The 21,898-nt window shown below is 42.9% G+C and overlaps 1 protein-coding gene across 1 annotated transcript in view; it reads right to left on the reverse strand.

The window, feature by feature from the left end:
- ABCA13 (ATP binding cassette subfamily A member 13) overlaps positions 1–21,898 on the reverse strand; it is a 351,070-nt gene that overhangs the window by 161,834 nt on the left and 167,338 nt on the right. The window lies entirely within an intron of this gene.

Here is a 21,898-nt window from a genome sequence, read left to right on the forward strand (position 1 = left end):
AAGCTGACGCCCTAGCTCGGTCCTTCACCAGGCTCCCTCTTAGGCTGGGCATCTGGGTCCACACCCCACAGTGAACCTGCCCCCATTCCCACAAGTGATGCCAGCGGCTGTGTCCAGCAACGAGGACACCAGGCAGGAGCAAACTGAGGCACCTAAGGCCTGCTGTCTCCAGCTATGTCTAGAGGACGATGCGGCTCAAACCACCGGCCAGGCCCATGGGCCCCCAGTGAGTCCTCCTAAGGCACGGTACTAGAAATGTGGATTTCTGAACGAACAGATACGGGAGATCCCTGGTGGCCTAGTGGTTAGGATTCTGGGCTTGCACCTCTGGCAGCCTTAGTTCAATCCCTGGTCAGGGAGCTGAGGTCCACAAGCCATGCAGAATGGCCAAAAAACAAAACAAAAAAAAGAACAGATATGGTAAATTGATCATACTGCTTATTAATACAAACATCAAATTGCTATATAGTTAATAAAAAAGCAATGAATAAGCTTAAAGTCCCAGAGAAAATATTTCTACAGAAACTACCATTTGAAAGATAAATGGTTGATAATGGCACTGAGAACAGAGGTGCAAAGGCACGTGGGTGGAGGTGTGGAACACACGTCGGGAAAATCCCTCATCTGCAGGTCCTCAGTGAGCCCCAGGGCGTGGCAGGCTCCGGTGGTCTGATTTCTGGCCTCAAAAAAAGGCATAAAGTAGGGACTGAGACAAAAGTATGAACAACCCAACACAAGGTAAACACGACAAAACAATCATGCGGAGCCCAGGCGGGGCTGAAAGGGCTGGTGCCAAGGACACAGTCTTGGGAGGTTTAAGGGGAAAGTGCAGAAGCAGAATCTTTAAGACTCCAGAGATGTGTGAAAGAAAATGTGGATGTTTAAAGATGAACATGACGTACTAACCCTCATGGTATATTCTGTGTGAGATGCAGAGTATATGTGGCCAGTGGCAGAGGTGCAGCTTAAAAATTAATACGCAAAGAAGAAATAGAGACACATGGACATCCCTAGTGGTCCAGTGGTTAAGAATCCACCTGCCAATGCAGGGGACACAGGTTCGACTCCTACTCAGGGAAGACTCCACCTGCAACAGGGCAACCAGGTCTGTGCACCACCCCTCCTGAAGCTGAGCTGGAGAGCCCACACACTACAGCTACTGAGGCCCGTGTGCCTAGAGCCTGCGCTCTGCAACAAGAGACACCACTGCACTGAGAAGTCCACGCGCTGCAACTGGGGAGAGCCCGTGCACGGCAGTGAAGACCCAGCGCGGCCAAAAATTAATTAATTCAAAAACTGAGTATTGTTCTAAAAAGAAAAGAAATAGAGACAGACGTAAAGAACAAATATATGGATACCAAGTGGGGCCCAGGGAGCGGGATGACTTGGGAGACTGGGATTGATATATACACGCCATTATGTATACAATAGGTAACTAATGAGGACCTGCTGTACAGCAAAGGGAACTCTACTCAGTGCTCTGAGGTGACCATGTATCCATATGGTTGATTCACTTTGCCGTACAGCAGATACTGACACAGTAGTGTAAAACAAATATACTCCCATGAGATAAATAAATCTTGAATATAAAATAAAGATAGATGCTGACTCATGGAGATCTTTACCAGCCACTTGAAGGATTACAGATCTTTACTGGACTGAAGGTCCCATGACAGGATGCACATTATGATATAAAGTAATATTGTACTGTAAAACAAGGAGCATTCTCTAACAAGGGTGGGCACTGTGTGGTGGAAACAGCAGTTAATACTTTCAACTACGTATCAGATTCTCCAGGGGAACTTTTTGAAGAATGCTGATGCCCAGGTCCACCTCCAACAGAATCAGATCTTCAGACTGATAAAATAAAAAGACTCAGAAATTTAAAAAAAGAAAAACTTCCCAGAGGCTCCTGATGTTCAGCTGGGTTTCTGAATGGTTGATATAATGCACAACCAATGGGGATTCGTATGTAACTCATGAAGCACTTATTAAATGAGCAGATGGAAAGATTCTAGTGCTAGAAAAAGGTGTATTATTAAGCTAAATATGATCCTTTCTCACATAAATACAGATGTGAATATAAAACACCCCCTTCCCAATCATTTTAGGAGATTCTGGTGTGGAATAATACTGATGCTGGGCATTATGCGTGCAGATCTATTAGGATAATTATGTGAATTATCTAGCTCAAGCTGAAATAACTGAGATGTTGCTGGTTGCCAAACCCCTAGATTTCCAAAACGATTGCTGAGATAATTGCTTGATGTTCACAGCCTTGGACTCAGGAGCTCTTTCTCTGCCAGAACAGAATGCCTCATTCTTTCAATTCAAACCGGAAGTCACTGGTGGACTCTGGGGCTTGGTCTCTGCCACGCCTCTGGACACTGTCCACTGGGAGTCACACCCCTTGGGCCAGCCTCTAAGGAGCATCCTCTGAGTGCATGTCTGGCCACGGCAGCTGCTTCCATACTGTGCATCTTCTCACATACACGCACCTTCTCACACACATGCACCGCAGGCCGTGACTGCAAACACCTGTTCACGTCACAAACGGTCTGTCTATGCAGCAGATGCTACAAAATGGAAAGAGGATGTGACTACGTGGGTGTTGGATTCCCTGGTGATGGAGGAGCTGGACCCGAGTCAGAGAATGGCCCTGTGCCCTCTGGCCATCACTGTGGGGTGGGTACAGCCTCATCTTTTAATCCATGTAAATTAGGATTTGAATCCAATCTCAGCCAACAGGCTGTGTAACTTCTGGAAACTTACCTAACCTCTCTGAATGCCATTTCCCTCAGTTGTAAAATACAGACTTATAGTATTTTCCCTTAGTGAGGATTATTATTACCACACTTATTAAACTACCAATAATAGTAAATGCTCATCAGACAGCCCCAATAAGTCTGCAGAGAAAGGTGTTCCTTATATTAAGAAAAATGAGTTTTCCCCAGCTTCCCATAATCATTAATTGTACATAAATGGAAAAAATAAAGGGCTAAGATACTGAAGCTAAAATAGCTGATGTCATGAATCAACACCAATCAAATATTCATGGCTAAACTCATAAAAGTATTCATATGAATAATTTAACAGACACAACTGAAATACTGGGCCAAACTGTTATGAATTGTCTCATTTGACTTATGAGTCCAATTATATTCAAGGACTCCCATTATGCCCATAATTATTCACCCTCATTTACCCTGACCATCATATTGCTTAGGTAAGATGTACAAAGGTGTTTTTTTTTCTTTTTTTTGGGTCAGATGGCTTCGATTGCTGAAACATTAATGCCTACTAAGAAATAACTTAAAAGGTCAAGGACTCTGCATACACCCCAGAGTGTGATCTCCACATCACCAACTTCATCCAAATATTCTCAAAGAATTTAAAATAAAGCATTACAAATGTAATGCCTTTAAATCAATTTTCTAAAAATGAGTACTCCGAAAGAAAACTGGGCTAACAGCATATCTGAATGTGCAGGTCATTAAAAATACTACAAAATAGTAAAAATATGCTTACTGGGAAATCAGATATTTTCACGGAAGAAAATTTATCTGGAAAATAAGTTTTCAGATGATCAACATGGTAAGGATTAAAAACAAGGTGAATCCCTACCATCACTGAGGGTTTTAGGAAATTGGCCGCATCAGCAGCAGTGCTGGAAGAACTGCTGGCCAGTCTTTCTAGGGGAAACAAATATGAGCCCCGTCTGATCAGCTTAATTCCAATCCAAGAGTGGGATTAGTCAAAAAAGCAAGAGAAATTCATCAAATAGAGCAAGCAAGGCGGTTTGTTACATCCTATAGAAAACAGTAGCAAGAAGCTGGAAACAAATGTCCGACACACAGAGATGAACTCAACAGTTGAGAATACAACCATGCAGTGGAGAAAAATGCGTTACAACATAACACATGGAGAATAAATTGCTGCTGTTTTGTGTATATACCTTAATGAAAAGTTGTCTTTTATGAATTGCTATACTCTATACATTATTTGAATTTGACCAAGTGATTTTTTTTTTAGATTCAAAAAGCTGAAGTGCTATACACATTTTCAATCTACTTACTAAAGATTTGTAACTCCTTGTGCAGTAAGATTATCTACTTCAACTTTCTTCTTCATAGTTTCTGGGTTTTAAACAGTGAATATTTATGCATGTCGTAAGCTTACAATCCATGGGGTCTCAAGAGTTGGACATGACTTAGAGATGAAACCACTACTAATCAATAATTATTTTGTAAAGACTGTGTATTTATCTGGGAAATGAGGTATGATTTTACGAAACAGAAATAGTATCTTTCTTTATTCACTGAGTTAGAGAATTTTACAGTTGAAGTGGATCTTAGATATAGTAATTCAAACGTTTCACTTACTTATAAACAGACCCAGTTCAAGAGAAACTGTGAAGGAAAGGTAAATTTGGGAGAACAAACCGTGGACTTTATTATGTATAAGTGCTTTGCTAGGCCCTTAGGTTGTCTCTTTGAATAAAGTCCTCAAAGCTTTTAGTCCTGTAATAGAGTCAAATGTAACAAAACATGACAATTAAACAAGACCAACACAGTGTACTCTGTTCAACAGTGGGTCAGACTTCTCCAAAGAGCTGTCACTGCCAGAAATTCAAGGAGTAAAAAATGTTCTCTGATGGGTATGGAGGCATGCCTGGTGTAGGAGAGGACCTCCAGGGAGGAGAAACGAATTCTGAGACAGAAACATGGTAAGCTGGGTATTATGGATGTGGCCAGCCCTCCCTATCTGCCTCAGATCAAAAATATTCAAGAAAAAATGTTCCAGAACGTTCCAAAAAGCAAAACTCAGATTTGTCACACACTGGTAACTATATCACTGCAGATGGTAATTGCAGTCATGAAATTAAAAGACGCTTACTCCTTGGAAGGAAAGTTATGACCAATCTAGACAGCATATTCAAAAGCAAAGACATTACTTGGCCAACAAAGGTCCATCTAGTCAAGGCTATGGTTTTTCCGGTAGTCATGTATAGATGTGCGAGTTGGACTGTGAAGAAAGCTGAGTGCTGAAGAACTGATGCTTTTGAACTGTGGTGTTGAAGAAGACTCTTGAGAGTCCCTTGGACTGCAAGGAGATCCAACCAGTCCATTCTAAAGATCAGTCCTGGGTGTTCTTTGGAAGGAATGATGCTAAAGCAGAAACTCCACTACTTTGGCCACCTCATGTGAAGAGTTGACTCATTGGAAAAGACTCTGATGCTGGGAGGGATTAGGGGCAAGAGGAGAAGGGGACGACAGAGGATGAGATGGCTGGATGGCATCACCGACTCGATGGACGTGAGTCTGAGTGAACTCCGGGAGTTGGTGATGGACAGGGAGGCCTGGCGTGCTGCAATTCATGGGGTTGCAAAGAGTCAGACACGACTGAGTGACTGAACTGGACTGAACTGAACTGATAACTATATAGGATTTACATTTGTATCAGGTATTAGAAGTAATCTGTAAGCAGGCATGCTCAGTCACTCAGTCATGTCCAACTCTCTGTGACCCCACTGACTGTAGCCCACCAGGCTTCTCTGTCCGTGGGATTTCCCAGGTGAGAATACTGGAGTGGGTTGCCATTTCCGTCTCCAGAGGACCTTCCTGACCCAGGGATCAAACCTGCGTCTCTTGCATTGGCAGGCGGATTCTTTATTGCTATACCACCTGGGAAGCCCTGAAAGTAATCTAGAGGTGATTTAAAAATATAAGAGGGTGTGTGTAGATTATATGCAAATACTACACCATTTTGCAGAAGAGGCTTGAGCCTCTGGGGACTCTGCTGTCCACGGGGTCTGGGAACCACGCCTACCCCTTGGACATGGAGGGACAACGATGTTTTCTACTGTACCCCAGTCATGACCTGGGATTTCAAAATTATTAGCAGACAGTAAAAAGCTTACACCATTTCATCTGTTCTCACCAGTCCAAAAACTAGAATCAGTGAGCTGTATGGAAAACTGACAGTGCTGGATGGTTCCTGGGGGGGTATGCTCTCAGTTAACCCAGTGGACACCTGTAGATGGGCATTAACACTGAAAACATGTCACAGGGACACAGCTTCCAGCATCGGGCCCCAGACACCCGGGCCTCATGTGGACACACTGACCTTTGGGCAGGGGTTGTCCCACCAGTGACCCTGTTCAGAACACAAAAGATGCAGCTGGGGTGGTTCCCAATCTCTGTTCCAGTAAAGACGATAACTGTACCACATTTATGCAAATTCTGACTGAATTATGAATAAGAATTCATACCATTTAAAGAAGAAAACTAACAAAATAAAATATCCTCCAATTAAGAAAGGAAGGAAAGTGGGCAACAGGGGTGGGAAAGAGATAAAAAGAGAAAATTGAAAAAAGAATGAGGAAAAATCTAAAAGGAAGTTTTGTGACACACTATAGGCTTATTAATATGACATAAAACCCAAAATACATTTACTTCTTAAATGTTAAACACGATAATATAAAAATATATAAAACGTAAAACCACGCAACTTACTGTGACTTTTGCTAACTATTCTTTTATAAAGCAAATCCAATATTATGTTGAATTCTTTAAAAAGCTAACAAATAGAGTCTATTTTATCTAAACTGTTTTGAAAATAATTTCATAACTCTATTTTACCCAAATTTTATAGCACTTTACCTGTTCGTTTCTTGTAATAACCATACTATTTTCTTAGACATGATTTTCCTTTAAAAAAAGAAAAAAGTATGTGATAGAATAATTTTCTACATGACAAGCCACTGAACGTTCCAGTTTCTGTACAGGTATATATCCTTGATTTGGTTCTTTAAAAAGCACTATGACTGGTGAAAAGATGTTCAACATCGTCAAATGTTCAGTTCAGTTCAGTTCAGTTCAGTCGCTCAGTCGTGTCTGACTCTTTGCGACCCCATGAATCACAGCACACCAGGCCTCCCTGTCCATCACCATCTCCCAGAGTTCACTCAGACTCACGTCCATCGAGTCAGTGATGCCATCCAGCCATCTCATCCTCTGTTGTCCCCTTCTCCTCCTGCCCCCAACCCCTCCCAGCATCAGTCTTTTCCAATGAGTCAACTCTTCGCATGAGGTGGCCAAAGTACTGGAGTTTCAGCTTTAGTATCATTCCTTCCAAAGAACCCCCAGGGCTAATCTCCTTTAGAATGGACTGGTTGGATCTCCTTGCAGTCCAAGGGACTCTCAAGAGTCTTCTCCAATACCACAGTTCAAAAGCATCAATTCTTCGGCGCTCAGCTTTCTTCACAGTCCAACTCTCTCATCCATACATGACCACTGGAAAAACCATAGCCTTGACTAGACAGACCTCTGTTGGCGAAGTAATGTCTCTGCTTTTGAATATGCTATCTAGGTTGGTCATAACTTTCCTTCCAAGGAGTAAGCATCTTTTAATTTCATGGCTGCAATGTTAGAGAAACACAAATCAAAACTACAATCACACCTGTCAGAATGGCCATCATCAAGAAGTCTACAAACAATAAATGCAGGAGAGGGTGTGGAGAAAAGGGAACCCTCCACTTCTTCTCCCACTGCTTGTGGGAACGTAACTTGGTTCCCACACTATGGAGAACAGTATGGAGATTCCTTTAAAAACTAAAAATAGAGTGACCATATGACCAGCAATCCCACTCCTGGAAACATATGCATAGAAACACACGGTTTGAAAGGCTTCGCGCACACCAACATTCACTACACTATTTACAATGGCCAGGATGTGAAAGCAACCTAAATGTCCATCAACAGAGGAAGAAAGATGTGGTACATATATACAATGGGATATGACTCAACCATAAAAAAGGATGAAACCATGGCAACTGCAGCAACACGCATGGACCTAGAGATTGTCATACGAAGTGAAGCAAGTCAGACAAACACTGTATGAAGTCACTGCCATGTGGAATCTAACATGTGAAACACATGAAGTTATTTACGAAACAGAAACAGACCCACAGACATAGAGATCAGACTTTCGGTTGCCAAGGGGTGGGGGGTGAGGGAGGGAAGGAGTGGGAGTCTGAGAACAGCGGATGCAAACTGTTATATGTAGGATGGACAAACAACAAGTTCGTTTAGCATAGGGGACTATATTCAATCTTATGGGATAAACCATAATGGAAAAGAATATGAAAAAGAATGTATATATCTGTATAACTGAGTCACCGTGCTGTATAGCAGAAACTTTTACAACACTGTAAATCAACTGTACTTTAATAAAATTTTTAAAAGCCACCATGACTGTAATAACCAAAAGGTTAAAGGAATCAAATTAGCATTTTACTCTGGCATAGGGTCACCCCTTATACCTAGCCATATTTTTTTTTAATAATGTAAAGGTTGCCGAAATCCCTTTGTTTAAACTTACCTTGAAAAAACAGTGACTTGACCTTCAGAGAACCAGGGTGCATCCCAGCTCTGCCACGAGCTGCAAACATCACCTGGGCAAGTCACAAGCTCAGAATTTGCATTTTGTCTTAAGTGCACCAAAGTCAGGCCCTCCAGAAGTATCTAAAGGGCCTCACTCTTGGGTTTTCAAATCTGAGCTCCCTCTAAAGTTCTAACACATGATTAGGAAAGAGGACTTGGGGACACTTGCCACTGCACCCCCATCTTGACCCCTGGCCGTCATCTCGGGCTCTGTTCTGCATGGGTTGGATGGATGAAGGCATGGCTGGATCCAGCATCCCCATCTATTTGTAACTCACTGGGCTGTGGCTCCCCCACCCCCACCCCAGGCCCTTCTCCCTACTTGACAAACAACCCCTGTGCATTTCCCCAGGCCCCGTACCCTCTTGGTTATGACAGTCATGCCTAGTGGGCCTCATAAGCTGTCCTCAAGACACCACTGGTGGCTCCATCTCAATCTGATTTTAATCAGCATAAACAACAACGCTGAAGCAGGTGACAAAGCAACGACACGACCCTGCGGTGTTTAGAGACGTAAATACAGCTGCTCAGATACCCCCAAGGCAGCTGCAACCACCAGGGAGGAACAAACAAGGTACCAGTTCAGGATGCCCGACTCAATCTCCACCCACTCCGGCCAGGGGGGGTGTGTGGAGGGGGCGGGAAGCATCCAGGGCACATCTATCCTCAGCTTCCTGAGGACTGGCAGGCCCCTAAAGGTGCCCAGAGCTCTCCTGTCTGATTTACCCGAGTTGGTCCCATGACTTTTGAGGCAATGACTACACTTCAGAGAAGTAAAACACATTCTCTGTCAAATATTTCACAAGAAGATGAGACTCCAGTTCAGGAAATGAGGATGATATGGTAACTATTCATCGCCAACCTTCCCAGGTGGCGCCAGTGGTAAAGAATCCACCTGCCAATGCAGGAGACTCAAGAGACGTGGGTTCAATCCCTGAGTCAGGAGAATTCCCTGGTGTAGAAAATGGCAGCCTACTCCAATATTCTTGGCTGGGAAATCCCATGGACAGAGGAGCTTGGCGGCCTACAGTCCATGGGGTCACAAAGAGTCAGACCCAACTGAGCACAAACATCACCAGCCTCGGGAGCTTGCTCTGGCGGTTCTGATCTGCATGCCAGCTCCACACACTTTCCCTGCTTCCCAAGTCCCCTGTGACCAAAGCTGCTGCTTTCTGGCACCTGCCACTAGCATGTATTCCACCCAAGTCTATTTCAATCCCATTTTTATTTTGGCAGACCGTTTTCTGCAAAGCACCCCGCCAGTAGCTCTCTGCTGATTTTAGCGAACTTGGCACACAGACCTTCTCTGGCAGGTGTAAGCAGCAGCAGACACGAATTTCCGCCCCCCCCCCCCACCACCACCACCACCTCTTACAGAGAAGGAAGCATTTGAAGTTTGAGGAAATGTGGACAAAGAAGAAAAGACAGCTCTGCATCTAACGCCAAGGCCAAGCCCTAGGAGATATACAGAATCTGCAACAGCTCAATGAAGAGGCAGAGAATATTGGCCTCCCAGTAGGATGGCAGTCAACAGGATGGTCTTAAAAACCACAGGAGAGGCCACAGAGCCTTCAGATTACTCACTGCCAAAATTGCTTCCCATCATCACAAAAGCAGTAATTATAGACTAAGCACAGAAGATTAAATCGAGGGGAAAGAAAGAAGTTTAGATAAAGTGATGCTGACAGCCAGAGTTATCAGAATATCAATGGGATCTCAGCAGCAAAGCCTTATAGGGAGAAAACACTTGTTTCCTACATTCACTATTAGATGGATTTGTGAAGTTTCACATCAAATTTGGTTTAAAGAGATTCTTAAAGGGTGCTTTTATAGCAGTGACCACAGACTACCTAAATCAAAGTAAACTGGGATGAACGCTTAAAAAAGCAAACGTCTAAGTTTTTGGAATCAAAATTCGTGGAAAGTTAAAGTCACATCCAACTCTTTGAAACCCCATGGGCTGTATAGTCCATGGAATTCACCAGGCCAGAATACTGGAGTGGGTAGCCTTTCCCTTCTCCAGAGGATCTTTCTAACCCAGGGATCAAATCCAGGTCTCCCACATTGCAGGCAGATTCTTTATCAGCTGAGTCACAAGGGGAGCCCAAGAAGACTGGAGTGGGTAGCCTATCCCTTCTCCAGGGGATCTTCCCAACCCAGGAATTGAACCGGAATCTCCTGCATTGCAGGCAGATTTTTTACCAACTGAGCTATCAGGGAAGCCCAAAATTTGTGGAAGTCAGGCATAAAAATCTGCCATTTTAATAAACATCAGGTTACCCTGCTTTATATATATAAAATAGCCAAACCTAACACATATAAGGTGATTCCCTTTATGGTTTTGTTTGCATTTTCCTGATGATTAGTGATTTTGAGAATTTCTTCATTTAACTGTTGTCCATCTGTATGTCTCCTCTGGAAATATTGCAGGTTCTCTGCCCATTTTTAAATCAAGTTATTTGTTTCTTTGTTACTGATTGCAGGAGTTCCTTACATATTTTGGATATTAACCTCTATCAGGTACATAGTTTGCAAATATTTTCTTTCATTCTGTAGGCTGCTTTTTCATTCTGTTGTTTCCTTGGCTGTGTAGAAACTTTTGGCTAGAATGTGGAAAAGTCAGAACCCTGTACACACATTTTATATATATATATATATATATATATATAAAATGGAATATTATTTAGCAATAAAAATGAGGAACAACTGGACCAGCCGAAGCTGGGATGTGCTCAGAGACGCAGGGAAGGGAGAGGCCTTGGGGGCAGGAGAAGGGCTAGGGTGAAGGCCCCAGGGGCCAGACAGAGCCCCACAGCTCAAGATATGGAAGGGATCCGGGCTGGCTGCAGCACAGACACTGGGAGGCACTGCCAGCTATGGATCGATCAGGTCTGTGGGCAGAATCTGGGTGCCAAAAAACGGAAAACTTTGAGTAGGAAGTTTGCAATCAAATACTTCAATGCCTCTGGCTATGTGGAGGCTGGGATTGGAGTGAGTGTCATGTAAACCAAGTGAAGAGAGATGATGTTCTCTGAAGGGGTGGAAGACTGACAGGTGGGAATCATGAGCTAGGCTGGACCACACAGAGAGGAAGGGGCTGAGAGGCTCCTGGATGGAGCTGCAAGCAGGTGATCACAGCCCCAGCTTGGGTTCGGGGGGTGAAACCAGAGATTCCTCAAGAGCTACAGGGACGAGCAGACAGACACTGCCGCCTCCGGCCAGGAAGAGATAGCCGTGGGCAGAGAGTGGAGCTCAGAGAGGGGTGACAAGAGGAGAGGCCGGGGCCTGGAGCCTGCAGACGTGCGACATCACCAGGTTCCAGGAAAGAGGGTTTTGTGCACAGTCAGGGCTGAACGCCACTCACAGGTCAGGAGTGAGGCCTTCAGAGCGAGCGGCACAGGGCCACTGGGGAATCAGAGCAAACCCTGGGTGAGTGGCGTGGGCACAGGACACAGCGGGTGGATGTGAGGGTATCTCACTGTCCATGTGAGGGGGGAGCCCTGCAGGAAGCCAGGAGGCGGGCGGGTCTGTGGGGGCAGGGGTTGCGGAGAAAGCTTCTGCTTTCATGTGCCATTTGGTTTCCAAAGGAAGACCCACGAGCCTATGTAAGCCCTGATGGGAGAGACTCAGGAGATAGGAGACTGAAAAGACAAAGGAAAGGATTTCTGCTCAGAAGGTCGGAGGCTCTTGTCCTGGGCAGAGGACCTGTGCTCACCCAGGAAGGGGGACCCTCTCTCTCCTGGGAGGAGACAAGGGAAGAAGGAGTGGAGCAGGCAGGGGTGGTGGGGGGTAGGGGGGCAGAGGCTAGTGCTCTCTGTGGCAGAAGAGGCAAGGGGGAGGCCAGAGCCACAAGGAGGGTGCAATTTCCAGTGACTGAATTCTCACCAGTACCATGGGAGCCCAGGGAGGCAAGCTGGACGGCCGAGAGCCAGTCACCGAGCATCCATCCCCTGCCGCCACTGTGCAGTCCAGAGGCGTTCAGAAGCCTCTCGGAAGAAAGTGAGAACCATGCAAGTGAGTGAAGAGAACTCAGCCTGGTCAAACCTGTGAAGGACCAACACACTGGACGTTGCAGGGATGTGACCACTCAGGAGAGAGGAGAGGCCTGGGGTGCAGAGGCTGATCACCATGCCCTGGGGTCAGCGGATTCAAGGCAGGCAGAAGGTCAAGGTCACCAAGGGTGTGGCTGAGCCACAGGGCTGGACCCTGCAACTCCACCTTCGTGTCCTGTGTGAAGAGCACAGCAGGGAAACACCTCGTGCTGTTTGGCTGCACCAGTTGCTCTGAAAGCCTTTCAAAGTAGGCAGTCCTGGTGGATTCAGCTATAGAAATATGCATTATCTCTGGCATTGAGGCTGGAGGTCCAAGATCAGGTGCCAGCAGAGCTGCTGTGCCTGAGGCCTCCCTTCCAGGCCAGCAGATGGGGTCCTCACATGGCTCTTCCCAGTCAGGCATGCTCTCTGGTGTCTCTTTTTATGGCCAAATTGCCTTTCCTGAGGAGAACAGTCATACAGGTTTAGTACCCATTTGTGTAACCTCACTTAACGCACCTATGGACACCTTATCTTTGACAAAGGAGGCAAGACTATACAATGGATAAAAGACAATCTCTTTAACAAGTGGTGCTGGGAAAACTGGTCAACCACTTGTAAAACAATGAAACTAGAACACTTTCTAATACCATATGCAAAAATAAACTCAAAATGGATTAAAAATCTAAATGTAAGACTAGAAACTATAAAACTCCTAGAGGAAAACATAGGCAAAACACTCTCTGACATAAATCACAGCAGGATCCTCTATGACCCACCTCCCAGAGTAAAAGAAATAAAAGCAAAAATAAACAAATGGGACCTAATTAAACTTAAAAGCTTTTGCACAACAAAGATAAGGTGTCCATAGGTGCGTGGATTTATCTCTGGGCTTTCTCTTCTGTTCCACTGATCAATAGTTCTGTCTTTGTGCCACTACCATATTGTCTTGATGACTGTGGCTTTGTAGTAGAGCCTGAAGTCAGGCAGGTTGATTCCTCCAGTTCCAGTCTTCTTTCTCAAGATCGCTTTGGCTATTTGAGGTTTTTTGTATTTCCATACAAATTGTGAAATTATTTGTTCTAGCTCTGTGAAAAATACCGTTGGTAGCTTAGTAGGGATTGCATTGAATCTATAGGTTGCTTTGGGTAGTATACTCATTTTCACTATTTTGATTCTTCCAATCCATGAACATGGTATATTTCTCCATCTATTAGTGTCCTCTTTGATTTCTTTCACCAGTGTTTTATAGTTTTCTATATATAGGTCTTTAGTTTCTTTAGGTAGATATATTTCTAAGTATTTTATTCTTTTCTTTGCAATGGTGAATGGAATTGTTTCCTTAATTTCTCTTTCTATTTTCTCATTATTAGTGTATAGGAATGCAAGGGATTTCTGTGTGTTGATTTTATTTCCTGAAACTTTACTATATTCATTGATTAGCTCTGGTAATTTTCTGGTGGAGTCTTTAGGGTTTTCTATGGAGAGGATCATGTCATCTGCAAACAGTGAGAGTTTTACTTCTTCTTTTCCAATTTGGATTCCTTTTATTTCTTCTTCTACTCTGATTGCTGTGGCCAAAACTGGGCACCCTTGTCTTGTTCCTGACTTTAGGGGAAATGCTTTCAATTTTTCACCATTGAGGATAATGTTTGCTGTGAGTTTGTCATATATAGCTTTTATTATGTTGAGGTATGTTCCTTCTATTCCTGCTTTCTGGAGACTTTTTATCATAAATGGATGTTGAATTTTGTCAAAGGCTTTCTCTGCATCTATTGAGATAATCATATGGCTTTTATTTTTCAATTTGTTAATGTGGTGTATTACACTGACTGATTTGCAGATATTGAATAATCCTTGCATCTCTGGGATAAAGCCCACTTGATCATGGTATATGATCTTTTTAATGTGTTGTTGGATTCTGACTGCTAGAATTTTGTTAAGGATTTTTGCATCTATGTTCATCACTGATATTGGCCTGTAGTTTTCTTTTTTGTGGGATCTTTGTCAGGTTTTGGTATTAGGGTGATGGTGGCCTCATAGAATGAGTTTGGGCACAACAAAGGAAACTATAAGCAAGGTGAAAAGACAGCCTTCAGAATGGGATAAAATAATAGCAAACAAAGTAACTGACAAAGAATTAATCTCAAAAATATACAAGCAGCACCTGCAGCTCAATTCCAGAAAAATAAATGACCCAATCAAAAAATGGGCCAAAGAACTAGACAGACATTTCTCCAAAGAAGACGTACAGATGGCTAACAAACACATGAAAAGATGCTCAACATCACTCATTATCAGAGAAATGCAAATCAAAACTACAATGAGGTACGATCTCACACCTGTCAGAATGGCTGCCATCCAAAAGTGTACAAGCAATAAACCCTGGAGAAGATGTGGAGAAAAGGGAACCCTCTTACACTGTTGGTGGGAATGCAAACTGGTACAGACACTATGGAGAACAGTGTGGAGATCCCTTAAAAAACTGGAAATAGAACTGCCATATGATCCAACAATCCCACTACTGGGCATACACACCGAGGAAACCAGAAATGAAAGAGACACGTGTACCCCAATGTTCATTGCAGCACTGTTTATAATAGCCAGGACATGGAAGCAACCTAGACGTCCATCAGCAGACGAATGGATAAGAAAGCTGCGGTACATATACACAATGGAATATTCAGTTCAGTTCAGTTCAGTCGCTCAGTCGTGTCCGACTCTTTGTGACCCAATGAATCACAGCACGCCAGGCCTCCCTGTCCATCACCAACTCCAAGAGTTCACTGAGACTCACGTCCATCAAGTCAGTGATGCCATCCAGCCATCTCATCCTCTGTTGTCCCCTTCTCCTCCTGCCCCCAATCCCTCCCAGCATCAGAGTCCTTTCCAATGAGTCAATTCTTTGCGTGAGGTGGCCAAAGTACTGGAGTTTCAGCTTTAGCATCATTCCTTCCAAAGAAATCCCAGGGCTGATCTCCTTCTGAATGGACTGGTTGGATCTCCTTGCAGTCCAAGGGACTCTCAAGAGTCTTCTCCAACACCACAGTTCAAAAGCATCAATTCTTTGGCACTCAGCTTTCTTCACAGTCCAACTCTTACATCCATACATGACCACTGGAAAAACCATAGCCTTGACTAGACGGACCTTTGTTGGCAAAGTAATGTCTCTGCTTTTGAATGTGCTATCTAGGTTGGTCATAACTTTCCTTCCAAGGAGTAAGAGTCTTCTAATTTCATGGCTGCAGTCACCATCTGCAGTGAGTAAAATCTCCAGCACTTTTATTTTATTTTTCTATAAAGTCAGCCACTGTTTCCACTGTTTCCCCATCTATTTGCCATGAAGTGATGGGACCAGATGCCATGATGGTCATTTTCTGAATGTTGAGCTTTAAGCCAACTTTTTCAATCTCCACTTTCACTTTCATCAAGAGGCTTTTTAGTTCCTCTTCACTTCCTGCCATAAGGGTGGTGTCATCTGCATATCTGAGGTTATTGATATTTCTCCTGGCAATCTTGATTCCAGCTTGTTTCTTCCAATCCAGCGTTTCTCATGATGTACTCTGCATAGAAGTTAAATAAGCAGGGTGATAATATACAGCCCTGACGAACTCCTTTTCCTATTTGGAACCAGTCTGTTGTTCCATGTCCAGTTCTAACTGTTGCTGCCTGACTTTCATACAGCTTTCTCAAGAGGCAGTTCAGGTGGTCTGATATTCCCATCTCTTTCAGAATTTTCCACAGTTTATTGTGATCCACACAGTCAGAGGCTTTGGCATAGTCAATAAAGCAGACATAGATGTTTTTCTGGAACTCTCTTGCTTTTTCCATGATCCAGCGGATGTTGGCAATTTGCTCTCTGGGTCCTCTGCCTTTTCTAAAACCAGCTTGAACATCAGGAAGTTCACAGTTCACGTATTGCTGAAGCCTGGCTTGGAGAATTTTGAGCATGACTTTACTAGCGTGTGAGATGAGTGCAATTATGCGGTAGTTTCAGCATTCTTTGGCATTGCCTTTCTTTGGGATGGGAATGAAAACTGACCTTTTCCAGTCCTGTGGTCACTGCTGAGTTTTCCAAATGTGCTGGCATATTGAGTACAGCACTTTCACAGCATCATCTTTCAGGATTTGAAATAGCTCAACTGGAATTCCATCACTTCCACTAGCTTTGTTCGTAGTGATGCTTTCTAAGGCCCACTTGACTTCACATTCCAAGATGTCTGGCTCTAGGTCAGTGATCACACCACTGTGATTATCTGGGTCATGATGGAATATTACTCAGCCATTAAAAAGAATACACTTGAATCAGTTCTAATGAGGTGGATGAAACTGGAGCCTATTATACAGAGTGAAGTAAGTCAGAAAGAAAAACACCAATACAGTATACTAACACATATATATGGAATTTAGAAAGATGGTAATGATGACCCTATATGCAAGACAGCAAAAGAGACAGATGTATAGATGTATAGAACAGTCTTTTGGACTCTGTGGGAGAAGGCAAGGGTGGGATGACTTGGGAGAATGGCACTGAAACATGTATATTATCATATGTGAAATGGATCACCAGTCCAGGTTTGATGTATGATACAGGGTGCTCGGGGCTGGTGCACCGGGATGACCCAGAGGGATTTGATGGGGAGGGAGGTAGGAGGAGGGTTCAGGATGGGGAACACGTGTACACCCACGGCGGTTTCATGTCAATGTATGGCAAAACCAATATAATATTGTAATTAGCCTCCAATTAAAATAAATAAATTTTTAAAAAGATTGCATTAAAAAAATGATTTTTTAAAGACCTTGCCTCCAAACACACTCACCTGCTGAGGTGGTGGGACCAGTACTTTAACAGACACCATTTAGTCCCTGTGCCTCAGACAATAAAGAATATGCCTGCAATGTGGGAGACCTGGGTTCAGTCCTTGGGTCAGGAAGATCCCCTGGAGGAGGAAACGGCAACCCACTCCAGGATTGTTGCCTGGAGAATCCCATGGACAGAGGATCCTGGTGGGCTACAGTCCATAGAGTCACAAAGAGTTGGACACAACTGAGCAACTTACACTTTCACTTTCTTTCATCATTCATCATTCAGTCCGCAACACCAATGCCCTGCTAGAAAGCAGCAGAAAGAGCCAACAGACTTGAAACTTGTGATTCTAAGTAGAACTGCCCAACTATTCCACCCAACCAGTGGATTCAAGGTGTGGGGCCTGGAGCAGCAGCAATGCCTGGGAGCTCATCAGATATGCAGGTCCTTGGCCCCCATCCTAAACAACTGAACTGGGAATCTGGGGGTGAAGTTCAGTGCTCAATATCTCAACAAATTCTCTGGGTCAACATTTTGATGTGTGCTCAGTAAATTTTTCAGTAAGTCAACCAGTGAATCCAGTTCTCTAGGTATACATCAAGTATTATAATAAACCCAAGTATATTAGATCTTGGAAAAGCCTTTGCAAAAAATAAAGGATCCAAAGAGACCAAAACAGCAGGTAGTGCACCTCGATGGGCGTTTCCTGCTGGACCTGCTGAGGGTGGGCAGACAGACAGGATAACTTAATCTCAGCCTCCTCACCCAGACAGGTGGGAAGGCCTGCCTCTAGGCTGGCTGTGGGTGTGTAGTGAGAACACACACACAGTGTGTGTGTCACAGGTCTGACGCCCTCTGGGTGCCTCTATGTGGGGGCAGTTCCCACGCCTGCCTCACTGCACAGGACTAGACTTCACAGCTCATCTCTGTGGAGCACTGGGGCTCCAAGGATTAAGTCTATATTCTATAGTTTATTCTGCCTTCATCAGTCTCTCAGAGAAATAAGAACTGACTTACTGGCAGGCTGTTTCTGAAGACACGGGGTGTGTAGAGAGAAGGGGTATCTGCAGGGGTAGGGGGTGCCCCCGGTATAGGAAAACATGACAAACAGTAAGTTTCCAGGGCATTCGTTGGAAGAGGAACCTTTCTGTAAGTGGTTACTCTAGAAATCATGTTTCCCTAATGGGGATCACGCAAACAAAAATAGACAAACATAGTCACTAAAGCATTTTACCCAGAAGACATGAAAACACACAGTCTCCGAAATCCTGATCTAGCTTTCTGATAAAATTACTTCCAGGAAGTAGCATAAATTTTACTTAGGTACAGGCCTCATGCTGAGCTGAACAGGAGGATTTTGCAGAATATGATAAAATTGGAAAATGTAGGCAATCTGGTACCAAATTTGTTTTAATGTTTCTTGGACTCATTTCTTTTTTAGTAATGAAATACTTAAATAGATTTTCAAATGATGTATTTTCCAGTTCCATAATTTGTAATTTCAATGATAAATGAGATTACATTTTTATATCATATTTTACAACAGTAATGGAAAACACTATAATTTTTCTTTCCTTGGGATTCTCTTTAAAATTTAAAACATACCTCTTTTTCAAGTAATGTTAGCTTTTTTGTATGTCTATTTCTAACATATTTACATGGATTTTCATAATGTTCCCCAAATTCAGAACATGGAATTATCATTTTTCAAAAGAGACATATAGCCAGAATGAAGAGGATATATATGTAGGCAATACATTTTCAATGTAAATATCTTAAATTCTCAACAATGACAAAATGTTTATGAGAGCATAATCATATTTTCTTTAAATTTGTGCATATATATAAAAGTCATTTAACTAATGTGACATAAAAAACTGAAGACTCAAAAATTAACCCCTTAGGCAACATTCTAGTACTGAAAAGAAAAAATAATGCCTCTGTTCAGTTAAAATAAAAATTTTATATAAAACAGAGACAAGTTATGACATCTACAGCGGAATATTAACACAGAAGTTACACAAGCAGTAACACAGATGAATCTCAGAGATAAAACATAGGAAAAAAACCCACACAATTTTGTGCATATTGTATTATTCCACTCATATGAAGTTAAGAAAACAGGCAAAACTACTGAAAGTTAGAGCGCTACTGTCAGAGGAAAGGTCTGACTGGGCGAGAACATGAGGGCCAGCCAAGCCAGCCTGGGCGATGGCTGCACAGGTGCACCATGGGAAGTTCACCCAACTGTGTGCCTGAGAACTGTGCCCTTTATGGTCAGATACACCCAGTTTCTGTTAGTAAAAACACACATAAAACACTACTTTTAAAAATTAATGATTCATGGGAAAAGTAAACAATTACAGGATTTTGAAACAAATTCAAATCACTGTAAATATGAAGAGGGGCCCAAATTAATTAGTAACATGGAAATAAGCTCGGCAGTTACAATAATATAAGTCTGAAGGAACCCAAAGGCTGACCCTTCATAAAGGGTTACAGGCCTTTTCCTTTGACTATAGGGGAAGACCTTGAATCTAACAGCTGTCACTCCTACACTTAGGCTACACAACAGCAGAAGTAAAAACTTACATATTTAATTAAGATTGCCTTTAAAAAAATCAAAACAGGGACTTTCTCCTGTTCAGTCTGAAGAAGAAATGCATCCTCTTGTGTGAGAGCCACATGGCTAAGACCTGAGGGTGACTTATAGGATCTGAGAGCAAATCCATTCACTGCTGGCCAACCATGGTAGAGCCCAGTTCTATGAGCTGCTGCTGCTGCTAAGTTGCTTCAGTCGTGTCCGACTCTGTGCAACCCCATAGAGCAGCCCACTAGGCTCCTCTGTCCCTGGGATTCTCCAGGCAAGAACGCTGGAGTGGGTTGCCATTTTCTTCTCCAATGCATGAAAGTGAAAAGTGAAAGTGAAGTCGCTCAGTCATGCCCAACTCTTAGTGACCCCATGGACTGCAGCCTACCAGGCTCCTCCATCCATGGGATTTTCCAGGCAAGAGTACTAGAGTGGGTTGCCATTGCCTTCTATGAGCACAAGGACCTAAATTCTACCCACAAGCTGAGAAAATCTGGTAGAGGATCCAGATAAGGAGGATTCTAAATAAGAATGTAGAGCAGATGGCACCTCTATTTCAGCCTTGGGAGACTCCAGACTTCTGCCCTCAGAGACTGGGAGATAAGTGAATATTTTGCACACAAATATGATGTAAAACCAGCAATTGTAAGAAGAGACTACAAATGTAGGATATTGGAAATGCATTTGAAACTAAAAGATCAGTAACTTCAAGCAATCTTGTGTGTGTGTGTGTATATATGTATGTGTGTATGTATATATAGCCTGCTATATCAAAACCTTATAGCAACTGCAAACTGAAAATCTCCATTATACATGCACACACACACAAACACACACCAAAGCAATCCAAACACAACACTAAAATTAGGCCTCAAATCACAAGAGAACAAAAGAGAAAGGGAAGAAAAAACACCTACAAAAATAAACCCAAAACAATTAACAAAATGTCAATAAGAACATACATATTGATAATTACCTTAAATGTAAATGAATTAAATGCTACGACCAAAGGACATAGACTGATTGAATGGATACAAAAACAAGACCCATATATATGCTGTCTATAAGAAACCCACTTCAGATCTAGGGACACGTACAGACTCTTCTAACACCATACACAAAAATAAACTCAAAATGGGTTAAAGATCTAAACGTAAGACCAGAAACTGTAAAACTCCTAGAGGAGAACATAGGCAAAACACTCTCCGACATACATCACAGCAGGATCCTCTATGACCCACCTCCCAGAATATTGGAAATAAAAGCAAAAATAGACAAATGGGACCTAATTAAACTTAAAAGCTTAACAACAAAGGAAACTATAAGCACAACAAAGGAAACTATAAGCAAGGTGAAAAAGCCTTCAGAATGGGATAAAATAATAGCAAATGAAGCAACTGACAAACAACTAATCTCAAAAATATACAAGCAGCTCCTGCAGCTCAATTCCAGAAAAATAAATGACCCAATAAAAAAATGGGCCAAAGAACTAAATAGACATTTCTCCAAAGAAGACGTACAGATGGCTAACAAACAGATGAAAAGATGCTCAACATCACTCATTATCAGAGAAATGCAAATCAAAATCACTATGAGGTACCATTTCACACCAGTCAGAATGGCTGCGATCCAAAAGTCTACAAGCAATAAATGCTGGAGAGGGTGTGGAGAAAAGGGAACCCTCTTACACTGTTGGTGGGAATGCAAACTAGCACAGCCACTATGGAGAACAGTGTGGAGATTCCTTACAAAACTGGAAATAGAACTGCCTTATGATCCAGCAATCCCACTGCTGGGCATACACACTGAGGAAACCAGAAGGGAAACAGACACATGTACCCCAATGTTCATCGCAGCACTGTTTATAATAGCCAGGACATGGAGGCAACCTAGATGTCCATCAGCAGATGAATGGATAAGAAAGCTGTGGTACATATACACAATGGAGTATTATTCAGCCATTAAAAAGAATACATTTGAATCAGTTCTAATGAGGTGGATGAAACTGGAGCCTATTATACAGAGT

This window comes from Bos javanicus, chromosome 4 (genome assembly GCF_032452875.1).
Source record: "Bos javanicus breed banteng chromosome 4, ARS-OSU_banteng_1.0, whole genome shotgun sequence".
NCBI classification, from domain to species: domain Eukaryota; kingdom Metazoa; phylum Chordata; class Mammalia; order Artiodactyla; family Bovidae; genus Bos; species Bos javanicus.